Here is an 11,465-nt window from a genome sequence, read left to right on the forward strand (position 1 = left end):
GGATCCATGTTTCATAGGCATATAAGTTATAATGGTGTATTTTGTGACATTTAATGATAGTTACATGATCCATTGTTTCAAAATTAAAGCATGTAGAGTATAACAAAAGTGTTAATTTTGCTTATATGATAGACTAGCATGTTTAATAATGATTCCACCTTCTTACCTTCTATGCAATGGAAGACTACTATTCACTTACATGAAGTGGGCAAGGCCACACACTATAACACGTGTCATTCATCTTAGTAGGTGGATTGTCTATGATAAAGCATTTGCTTATTGAGAAAGTATCATGTTGTTAGAATAGGAATCTCATTGTATAGGTAGATATGAAAGAGCTACCATCTAAACCTAGGTCACTGTTGGCATGTAACCCAATACCTATAAGTGAAACGTGCAAAGCCATTTTGTAATGTTTGTAAGATGAAAAATGCAAAACATACCATAAAATTTGTAGCTTTGTGATTGCTATCGCTAAACATATTAATAAATCCAACCACCCTCTGTCTTTCCATATGTGCTTATCAACAATGATCTAGAGTCCCTAGGGATTACACTAGCTAACAAATTGAGTTCATTCTTCCATGCTATATATCATAGCTTTTGATGATTATAACATATTTCATTGATTGAATCATGTTGAGTATATCACAAGCCTTTTTACTTTTCACATTTAATTGACTAATATGAAAAATAATTATCCCACCATGCCTTTAAGCAATGAAAGATTATTATTCAAATACATGAAGTGGATAAGATTGGGGCCTTAGTTTACATGCCATTTAGTAGAAGGTTTGTTTGTGATAGAACATGTGCTTATGAGAAGGCCTCATACTAACCTTCAAAACATTTATCATTAAAAAACTTCTCAATCAAGACAAAGGGGAATGACTCTTAACATGAATGGTCTCACATTTGAACCTTGAAGAATAGGTTGGATGAATGAAGAAAACTTAAGGTCTAGACTTAAGGCCATCATCTCAAGTTGTCATCATGGATTAAGACGCCTAAGTTGTAGACACCCACTATGAGAAAAAGCTAGGTGGACAATAAGTATTGAGAGGTTCCACTCACACACATTAGAAGTGGTAATGCCTTCACAATATGGTTTATAAATGACTTATCTAGGCATGGTCCACCCCCATGAAGAAGAAGATAATAAAGGCAATGCTGATGCATCTCAAGAAGCCTTATCTTGATCCTCAAAACCACACAACACCTATAATGTGTCACCTAGTCTAGCATATTGATGGTGAAGCAACATTAGGCCTTCTATCATATCCACAACCACTCTATAACAACTTGACATTGTAACTTTTCATCTATCATGTGCCTTAGGTTTAGCATTGCACTAGAACACAAAATGGAAGGCAATTGGCAATTGAATCTTCATCTTGGGTTTAATAAATGCCTCTTATTTGGAATCATAATAGTTTCACTCCTTTGAGTTGTGTTTCTTACATGATGCGTAAGAGTATAGTTTTCTAGTGATGAAAAGCACATTGTTAATTACTTTGATATTTATAAGCTTGTGAAGAATATTGACACTTTTATTTGCATGGTGTAAGCATTAGCTTTTCATTTTAGTGCAATAGTTTATTGTACATACAATATAAAGGAATGCCATATCTATTCAAAAAGCAAAGTTTTGTTTAAGATGTATGTCACTCTTATGGCCACCAACTAGTGACTTCATTGCTTCATTTTGGATGAATAACAAACATGTAGGCATCTTAAAAAGGAACATTTTCACATTTATAAAAGCAAAGGAACATATTTTCTTGAGATTAACAAATGCTTTCTTGTGCCTTTAAAATGAACGTTCAATGCCTACCACTAGATTGTAAAAATACTCTTAGAATTCAACACCAATGTACTTCCAAGTTCTCATGATCTTTGAAGGTTCAGCTCATGGTATGGAAGGTAGTTTCTCATGGTCTTGGAAGAGTTAACTTCTTATAATAAGTTTCCCTTGAGATTAAAGCTACTATTGATGAATGATCCTCACGTCTAGCAATTTGAGACATCAATTGGTAAAAATGACAAGATTTTTGAAGTTTGCTTACTTTTGGGGATACAACCATTTGACATCAATTGGTAAAAAGGACAAGATTTTTTAAGTTTGCTTACTTTTGGGGATACAACCATTTGACTGTCTACTGTAATGTGTGTCAAATCAAGAAAGTAGTACATTTCAAGGGCCTTTGAATCAAGGCCACAATTTGGTGGAAAACATAACAACAAAACATTATTGTGCATATCAAAGCACATTGTTTTGTTCAGATCAACTCACAAATGTTGGGAAGGATGTGCCTTTTGCAAGCTAACCTCCATGTAAATGATCCCTTGTTGCTCTACCCAAGCTTATGACAAAGTCCATCCCACATGAGTGGAAGGACCATAGACGCTATGTAAAAAGTAGTTAGTTTGACATGGATGTGCAAAGCTTTCTAAGAAACACCTATGCCAATTTCTATATCAAGATGATACTTAAAGGTGTGACGATGGGTGAGCTACATGTGTTCCTTGACACATGTTGTGATTTTCTTAAACTCCACCTCGAATTTGATTTTTTTTGGAGCTAACCCATACTTTCCACCCTAAAATTTGTCTTTCCCTTCAAGATCAATTCTTTAAACTATTATTCAAAGAAATGAATGCCTTCTTTAAATATTCTTCTTGAACATGAATGCCCTTTAGAGAAGGCATGTTAACATAGTATGTTGGATAGTTCAATATCTACCCAAAGTACGATGAGACTCTCTCTCTCTCTCTCTCTCTCTCTCTCTCTCTCTCTCTCTCTCTCTCTCTCTCTCTCTCTCTCTCTCTCTCTCTCTCTCTCTCTCTCTCTCTCTCTCTCTCTCTCTCTCTCTCTCTCTCTCTCTCTCTCTCTCTCTCTCTCTCTCTCTCAACTCAATGGTCAAATTCGGCAAAGTTGTTTGCAAGTCATTGGCTTAAGTTCTTCATTTGCTATATTGATGCTTGTGTGAGGGGTTTTAATTTTTTTGAATCAAACACATTATGGATACATTTTGCTTGATGAACACCATGTAGCAGTATTGTGGCTTGGCAATAGCATAGAAGAATGAGTGGCATTGACTTTTAATAGAGAAGGGAAAAAAGAGTGCAACATAATTATGCACTCCCCCCCAATAGGCGTAAAAGGTAGGAGTGAGTTCCCTTTGTATGTGGCATTTGAATGCTAGTGTTCACATAAAGTCATTTTGTGCTACATGCAAAAACCTTTGCTGAGATATTGAAGGGAATAATGAATCAAATTGCATGTAATTTTTATTTCTACAATTGAATCTTCTTACACACTTAAGGTTTTCAACCTTTAGCCTCAAAATTTCAATTTTGTTTGGAAAAAGTACAATTAATATAAAACCTCCCTTTCAAAAATGCATGAAAAAATGGTCAAATCTCACATGGGTATGCTTACTTTGGCAAGTTTAGACTTGGAAGTTATTCATGTTGGCTTCATGTACATCCCACAATCCATCATTATTATGGTTTAGAAAGTAGATACACCAGCTTGAATATGTTGCAGTAGCAAAACTGACTTCAAATTGGTTTTAAAAAACCAAATTCATGTGCCTTGGAAGTGAAACTCAAAATCCTAAACTAATTTTGGCCATGACAGGAAAAAATTCTTAATAGACTTCAAATGTTTGATCTTGATCTCACTTGACCTTCCTCTCCTAAGCTCTAAACATATAGAAAGGTTGAGGGTAGAGCAAGCAACCAACTTAGCTCAAAGCTCAAAATGAAGACATTGCAGGGAGTGAGCCCTGAAGTGGAGGCACAGAGTAGAAGCAAGAGCTATTGTGGGAGAGGAGCAAGAGAAAGAGAGACACACACACATCCTTTATCTCAAAGCTCTTCTTGAGTTGACCTTTCAAGGCATCCAACTCATCATGAGCACTCCCAGCAATCAACATATCATCCACATAAAGGATCAAAATCATAAGGCTACCATCACAATGCTTCTTCCTGTATAAACACAAATCCATGTCATTGTGGGAATATCCTTGTGAGTGCATAAATGTATCAAACTTGTGATACCATTCCCTAGGTGCTTGATCAAGGCCATAAAGGCTCTTCCTCAATCTACATGCTAGGTGTTCCTTGCCAGGTTCTACAAAGCCCTTAGGTTGCTCCATGTAAATCTCATAATGCAAGTCCACATAGAGAAAGGTCATATTGACATCCATCTGGTAAAGATCCAAGTCCAATTGAGCAAAACCAAAGTCAATACCAAGCATAGGATAGTCATCTTCATAACAAGAGAAAAGGCTTCATCAAGGTTCACACCATATTAATCAGGCCTTCTATCCTAGCTTGGGGCATCCAGGGGTACTTTTCAACTCGTACACCCACTTGCATAGCAAAGCACGCTTGCCACTAGGCAAAGGAACTAAATCACATGTATGATTTTTTTGTAGTGAATCATACTCTAATTGCATGGCTCTCTCCTAAGAGTGACTATCACCTTTGTGCATGGTCTCATCATAAGTAAGAGTCTCACTAGTATCTATCACCATAGCATAATCCATAGAGGGCTCAAACTATATAGGTTGTCATCTATCTCTAGTAGACTGCCTCAATACTGGTTGTGGGTCTTGTACATCCTATGGAGGATCATGGACTTGGCCCACTAGGACATCAGCTACTACGACAAGCTGTCTAGTTGGTTGTATAGTAGCAGAAGGCTCCTCTTGAAATATCACCCTGCGTACCTCAACGACATGCTTAAGCTGCTTATGCATTTTCTCCTCATGGAAAGCAACATCATGGCTGTGAATAGCCTTACGAGCATGTGGATCCCATAGGTGATAGCCCATCTCACATGCATCCTCATAACCAAGAAATATGCATTTCCTAGACTTAGGATCTAATTTATTATGCTTGTTATTGGATATATGGTAAAAATCCTCACAACCAAAGATGTGCAAATGAGCATATGAGGGAGGTTTCCCATACCATACCTCCTCTACAACCTGATAGTCAAGAGCAGTACATGGGGACTAATTTATCAAGTGTACGGTAGTAGTAACTACCTTAGCCCAAAAATATTATGGTAAGCCTATCTGGCTAGGTATACTGCAAACTCACTCCTGAATTGTCCTATTCATGTGCTCAGCCATACCATTCTGGGGTGTGTATACGGGGTGGTCAATTTATGCTTAATGTCCCTCTCGTCACAAAACTACTCAAAGGCTTTAGAGACATACTCAACCCCATTATTTGACCTTAGGCACTTTAGCCAATCCCTAGACTAATTCTCAACCAAAGTAAGCCAACATTGAAATGTAGTCAAGACTTTCAATTTCTGTTTAATAAGATATGCCCATGCCTTATGCATATAGTCATCAATGAAAGTGATGAAATACTTTGTGCCACCTAATGACTTACAAGGCATGGGACCACACACATACGAATGAACAAGAGCCAATGGCTCACCCATGCATGTCATACCAGACTTTTTACACATATTGCGTGTCTACCTACCATATAAACAATAATCACAAGACTTAAAGCACTTATAGTCAAGGGGCAAAATATACTACAAATGAGTAAGCATTTTCATTACCTTCAAGAATGTTGGGGTAAAGGCGTCTCCGCCGTGCCGCCCCGTGTATTACTACACTGACAGTACCCGCCACTGCACACTGCAGGTGGCGGGCACCCGTCACGACACTTTATTATTTACATTCATTTTTTAGTGACTAGTAAATAAAGGAAGGCCCGGTCACACATTATGACTGTTGGAGTTCCCATTTCTTGTCTCTCTCTTTCTTGCTCTTGCTCTCCCGCCATAGCTCATGTGCAAGCTTCGATCCTTCTCACCTTTCAACTGGTATCAGAGCTTGGCTTCCTCTTGCTCGAACTCGACTCGGTGCTTCTCTACCTTCGCATCGACTCCCTTCACGCATTGGATCTCCATCCCGGCAGCCATATCCGATCTCCCCGAGCTCCCGTCACTCCCCGGCTTCCCGAGCACCTTCCCGGCCTATTGAGACACCTTCAAGGCATTGATACTGAGGTATTTGATCATTCTTTCAAGGTTTTATTTCAGTCTACAGGTTGCAAATACCAAGGGCAGCCATGGCTTCAAACCCTTGAAGCTTATTCCCCTCATATTGTGCCTTACACCTATCAAGGCTCAAAGAGGCTTGTCATAGGCCTTTGATAGGCCCTTCTTGAGCCCCCCATTACCCCCTTTTCAGCCCATGTGGAGCAGCAGCAAGTTCAGCACCAACAGGGCAGATTGCACCATTTTTTTCCAGGCTGTTAGCACTCATCTACTTCAGCTCCACACTTGGCCATTGCTTCTTGCTCTCTACCTTGATCAAGAGGGCTATAGACTTCATGTTTGATGTCATTCATGCTTTGGGCATTGGTCTTGATCATTCGGGGCTGCTTTCTTCAGATTTGGGACTGTCATAAACTGTCATAACAGGCTGAAAATAGGGCAGCACCATTGGCATTAGCATTTGTTGCTTATACTCCATTCCGGTTGTGCTATTTGATGCCCGTATGCGGTCTACATGATGCCTAGTGCCTTGGGAATGTATGCACATGATTATGCCATGATATTGGCCTGAAATATTGGCTGATTTGGGACTGTTATTTACTGTTATACAGTGCTGGAAACAGGGTAGCCACACTTGGCATTGGCATTTGATGCTTATACTCTACTCCGGTTACCTTGTTTGATGCCCGTATGCAGTCTACATGATGCCTAATGTCTTGGGAATGTATGCATTCGATTTGCCCATGATTTGGCATTGTTTTTGGGCTGGAAATTGACAGTTTTGGACTGTTTAGAGCTGCTGTACGTGAGCGGGCTGAAGCTCATTTGTCACATGTATTGCTTCTCTATCGATACCGGAAGTATGCTATGGGTTATGTCATGATGTATTACACTTTGGGGATCGACTTCGAACTCATGATCGTGATTCTGGAATGCTTTTGAGCATCGCATTTGCTCCGTTGTTATTGGTTTGTCATTGGCAGTTTGGTCGACTTGACTGGCATTTGGGCCGCTTATGCCTATTGTCTGTACTTGACGGATAAGCTCTATGCATTACATGCTTTGGTCCGTGGTTGATGCCTCTTAGTTCGTCCATGCTTGATAGATATTTTGGAGCTCCGATTTGGATGTTTTGAGCACTTCTGACTCACAGGGATATTGACTTTGGCTTGCTACTGGATGTATTGACTTGACAGAGATCTTGCCATTGGGATTATGTCTTGCTTAGTGGTTGCTACATCAGTTGCTTCATGTATGTCATGCTCTTGGGAAGCGTATGACGCATTGACTTGGTCACTTGTCACTGGTACTTTGTCTTGGGTTGCTTGAGCCCTTAACTCGATTGTACGCCTTTTGTGCCAGTGGGAGCATCTTGCATGCTTACTTGACCTTGAGCAGGGATTACATGCTATTGGAGCAGTCTATGTCATTGAGCAGTTATGGATGTATTGAGACTTTGGGATTATACTCCGACAATTGGATGTTGCATTGAGTATATGTCTTGGTTCACAGGATGCTTATGAGCTGAGTCTCAATTTTGGATCCGCTTTCTTTTGAGCAGACACCTATTTGTGTCAGGTTTTGGCAGTTGGTTCTATATTTTGCCTAGATTGTCTGGGGTGTGCCTCTTACTGGCAGATGCTATTTGACATCTCTCGGTGTTATGCTCATGTATTTTCACTGTCATTTGGCTTTGCTTTGTCCTCTTTATGCCGGCTTTGGACCTAGCATTGTTTAGTTGACATTAGATCCAGTTTTGGGACAGTTTGCTCTCATTATTGCAATTCTGAAATTTATTACAGCAAGCATTTATTGGTGGACTGAGCAGTATTTTTTATGCTGAAATATCCTGATTTGGTGTACTGCACCTAGTACTAAGTGGGCAGCATCTTTTGGCACACTTTTCTCGCCATTTGGAGCTCATTTCAGTGGATTTTGGGCATTTTCTACAGTAAAACAACCAGCGGTTTTACATTGTCTGTGCATTTCCAGCCTGCATTATGGCATCCTCTTCAACTGATAATGCCATATTTAACATCACAAAGTTGGATGGTACCAACTACTCTTATTGGAAGAGTCAAATTTGGCAGGTCTTGGTGCAGAAATCTCAGATTAAGCCACTTCGGTTGAGTGGGGAGCAGCCTGAAACTATGGACAATGACGACTGGCTTGAACTTGATGAGCTATGCAAGTCCACGATTATATTGTCTCTCACTGAATAGGTACATTATAATGTATTTGAGGAAGCATAGAGTGCATGGGATCTATGGAATAAGATCAAGAATCTTTATGATAAGAAAAGTCCGGCGAGTCAGATGTACTGGTTGAAGCAGCTTATGGATTTGCGCATGAAGGATAATGCGACTATGCTCACTTGAGCCAGTTCCATGCTATACTGAAGAACCTGACTTCGCAGGATATCACCTTTGGAGAGGAAGTAACTCCTCTTTTCTTGCTTGGGACTTTGAATGAGTCATGGGATGTATTCCGCACTGCCCTATGTGCCTCTAGTGCTACTCTGAAACTAAATGATGTTTGAGAGTGCTCTTCTACAGGAAGAGGTTAATCGCAAAAACTTGGATGCCTCTCGTGTTTCACATGCTTTGACAGTTAGAGGCAGGAATGACAGGAATGATCGTGGTAATAACCGTGGTCGTGACTCGTAGAAGGGTCGGTCTAAATCTCGTGGAAAGTCGCATAGCAAGTCGCCTGGGCGCAACGCTAATGTCACTTGTCATCATTGTGGGAAAAAGGGCCATATCAGACCACAGTATCATGAGTTGCATAATGAGAAGCGCAAGGATAAGGGCAAAGAGAAAGTGCAAGAGAAGTCCTCTGATCGCAGCATAGTACCTGCAAAGTCCAGCGTCAAGATTGAAGAAATTAATGTCATGCAGACCGAGGATTCCGATGGTAGTGATGAGTTCATACTTGTAGCTAGTTCTTTTGATGCTTCACACTTGACTGAGACACCTAGTATGTATGCACAGTGCTGGTTATTGGATTCAGGTGCGTCCTTCCATGTGACGCCTTACCGGGAGTGGTTTCACTCTTACCGTACTGTATCTGGATCAGTCAGACTTGGAGATGACAGGTCTCTTGATATTGTGGGCTGTGGAGATATTCAGTTGCAGTTTTCCACTAGCAGTTCCTTTTTGCTCAGGGATGTACGTCATGTACCTGCGCTTACGCGCAGTCTTATGTCTGCAGGACAGTTGGATGATGCAGGGTTTCATGTCTGTTTTGGGGATTCTGCCTGGAAGATTACCAAAGGCAGACTTGTGCTTGCTAGAGGCGCCAAGGCTGGCAGCCTCTATCCTCTTGTTGTATCTGGGTCTTCTGTAGACCATGTTTTGGCAGTGGGCTCTATCCCACATGTATCACTTTGGCATGCCCGTTTGGGGCATATGTCTTTGAAGGGAATGAAAATGTTATCTGGTTTGCAGTATCTTCCGCCTTTGGACTATGCATGTTTTGACTCGTGTGATCATTGTCTTTATGGTAAGCAGAATAGGTCTACGCATAAGAAATCGGGTAGGCCATGCATGAGTGAGCCCTTGGCTTTGGTGCATTCATATGTTTGTGGGCCCATGCCGTGTATGTCTATGGGTGGCGTGAAGTACTTTGTTACCTTCATTGATGATTTTTCTAGGAAAGTGTGGGCTTATCCCATAAAGCAAAAGTCCGATGTCTTGGCAGTCTTTCAGCGTTGGCTTGCTCTTGTTGAGAACCAGACTGGGTATAGGCTAAAATGCCTTAGGACTGACAATGGGGGAGAATATGTCTCATGTGCTTTTGAGCAGTTTTGTGATGACAGGGGTATTAAGCGTCAGTTGACCGCCCCTTACACCCCCGCCCAGAATGGTTTGGCTGAGCGCATGAACAGGACTATTTAGGAGCGTGTCCGCTCTATGCTTAGCCATGCAGGCCTACCACAGAGCTTTTGGGCTGAGGCAGTTAGTACGGCAGTGCATGTCATAAACCGATCACCTTCTAGTGGATTGGATTTCCAGGTTGCAGAGGAAGTTTGGGCTGGTAAGCCACCCTCTTATGCGCATCTCCGTGTCTTTGGATGTGAGGCATTCTGCCATGTGCCCAAGGACAAGAGGAGTAAGTTGGATCCAAAGAGCATTAAATGTATCTTTCTTGGTTATGGTGATTCAGGAGAGATGGGCTATCGCCTATGGGATCCGCAGGCGCGGAAAATAGTACGCAGCCATGATGTAGTCTTCCATGAAGACAAGATGCACAAGCAGCTTGAGAAAGTGGTTGAGATCCGCAGAGTGATCTTTCAGGAGGAGCCTAGAGCTCCTGCACAGCCAGTTGGACAGCCTACAGCTGCAGCAGATGCTCATGGTCAGGGTGTTGGACAGGCAGCTGGGTAGGCAGTAGAGCCTGCAGTGAGACGGTCTGCTAGAGACAGACGTCCACCTGATAGATTTCAGCCCTCTATGCATTATATTTTGGTTACAGATGTAGGAGAGCCTTTCACTTATGATGAGGCTATGCGCAGGGGTGACAATCACTCCTGGGAGAGGCCTATGCAGTCTGAGATCGACTCCTTGCATAAGAATGAGACTTGGGATTTGGTTGCCTTGCCTAAGGGCAAGAAGGCTTTGCCATGCAAGTGGGTATACAAGCTGAAAAGTACCCTGGACACCCCAAGCCGGCATACAAGGTTAGATTGGTAGCAAAGGATTTTAAGCAGGAGCATGGTGTAGACTTTGCTGAGATCTTTTCTCCTGTGGTTAAGATGACCACCCTGCGCTTGGTCTTGGCTTTGGTTGCTCAGCTTGACTTAGATCTATATCATATGGATGTCAAGACGGCTTTCTTACATGGAGACTTGCATGAAAATCTATATGGAGCAGCCTAAGGGCTTTGCAGAACCTGGCAGGGAGCACCTAGTGTGCAAGTTGAAGAAAAGTCTTTATGGCTTGAAGCAGGCACCTAGGGAATAGTATCATAAGTTTGATGCCTTTATGCAGTCACAGGGCTACAGCAGGAGTGCTATGGATCCGTGTCTTTACATGAAGAAAGCCCGTGATGGTTCATTGCTTATTTTGGTACTCTATGTGGATGATATGCTGATAGCAGGGAAAGCTCATGATGAGCTAGATGCTCTTAAATCTCAGCTGAAGAAGAGCTTTGAGATGAAGGATTTGAGACACGCCTCTCACATACTTGGTATGCGCATTAGACGCGACAGGCATCAGGGACTCCTCTACTTGTCACAGAGGGAGTATATTCATAAAGTCCTTGAGCGCTTCCGCATGCAGGATGTAAAGCCTATTGGCTGTCCATTGCCTTCTTATGTGAAGGTATCACAAGCCGATTGTCCGCAGACAGATGAGCAAAGGGCCGAGATGGCCCAGATGTCAAGATTGTGGGAGAGAAGGAAGGAGTCTCACTTGTAGCTTTCTTGCTT

The sequence above is a fragment of the Lygodium microphyllum genome, chromosome 23 (assembly GCF_053477565.2).
Source record: "Lygodium microphyllum isolate KBCC chromosome 23, Lygodium_microphyllum_v1.1.10, whole genome shotgun sequence".
NCBI classification, from domain to species: domain Eukaryota; kingdom Viridiplantae; phylum Streptophyta; class Polypodiopsida; order Schizaeales; family Lygodiaceae; genus Lygodium; species Lygodium microphyllum.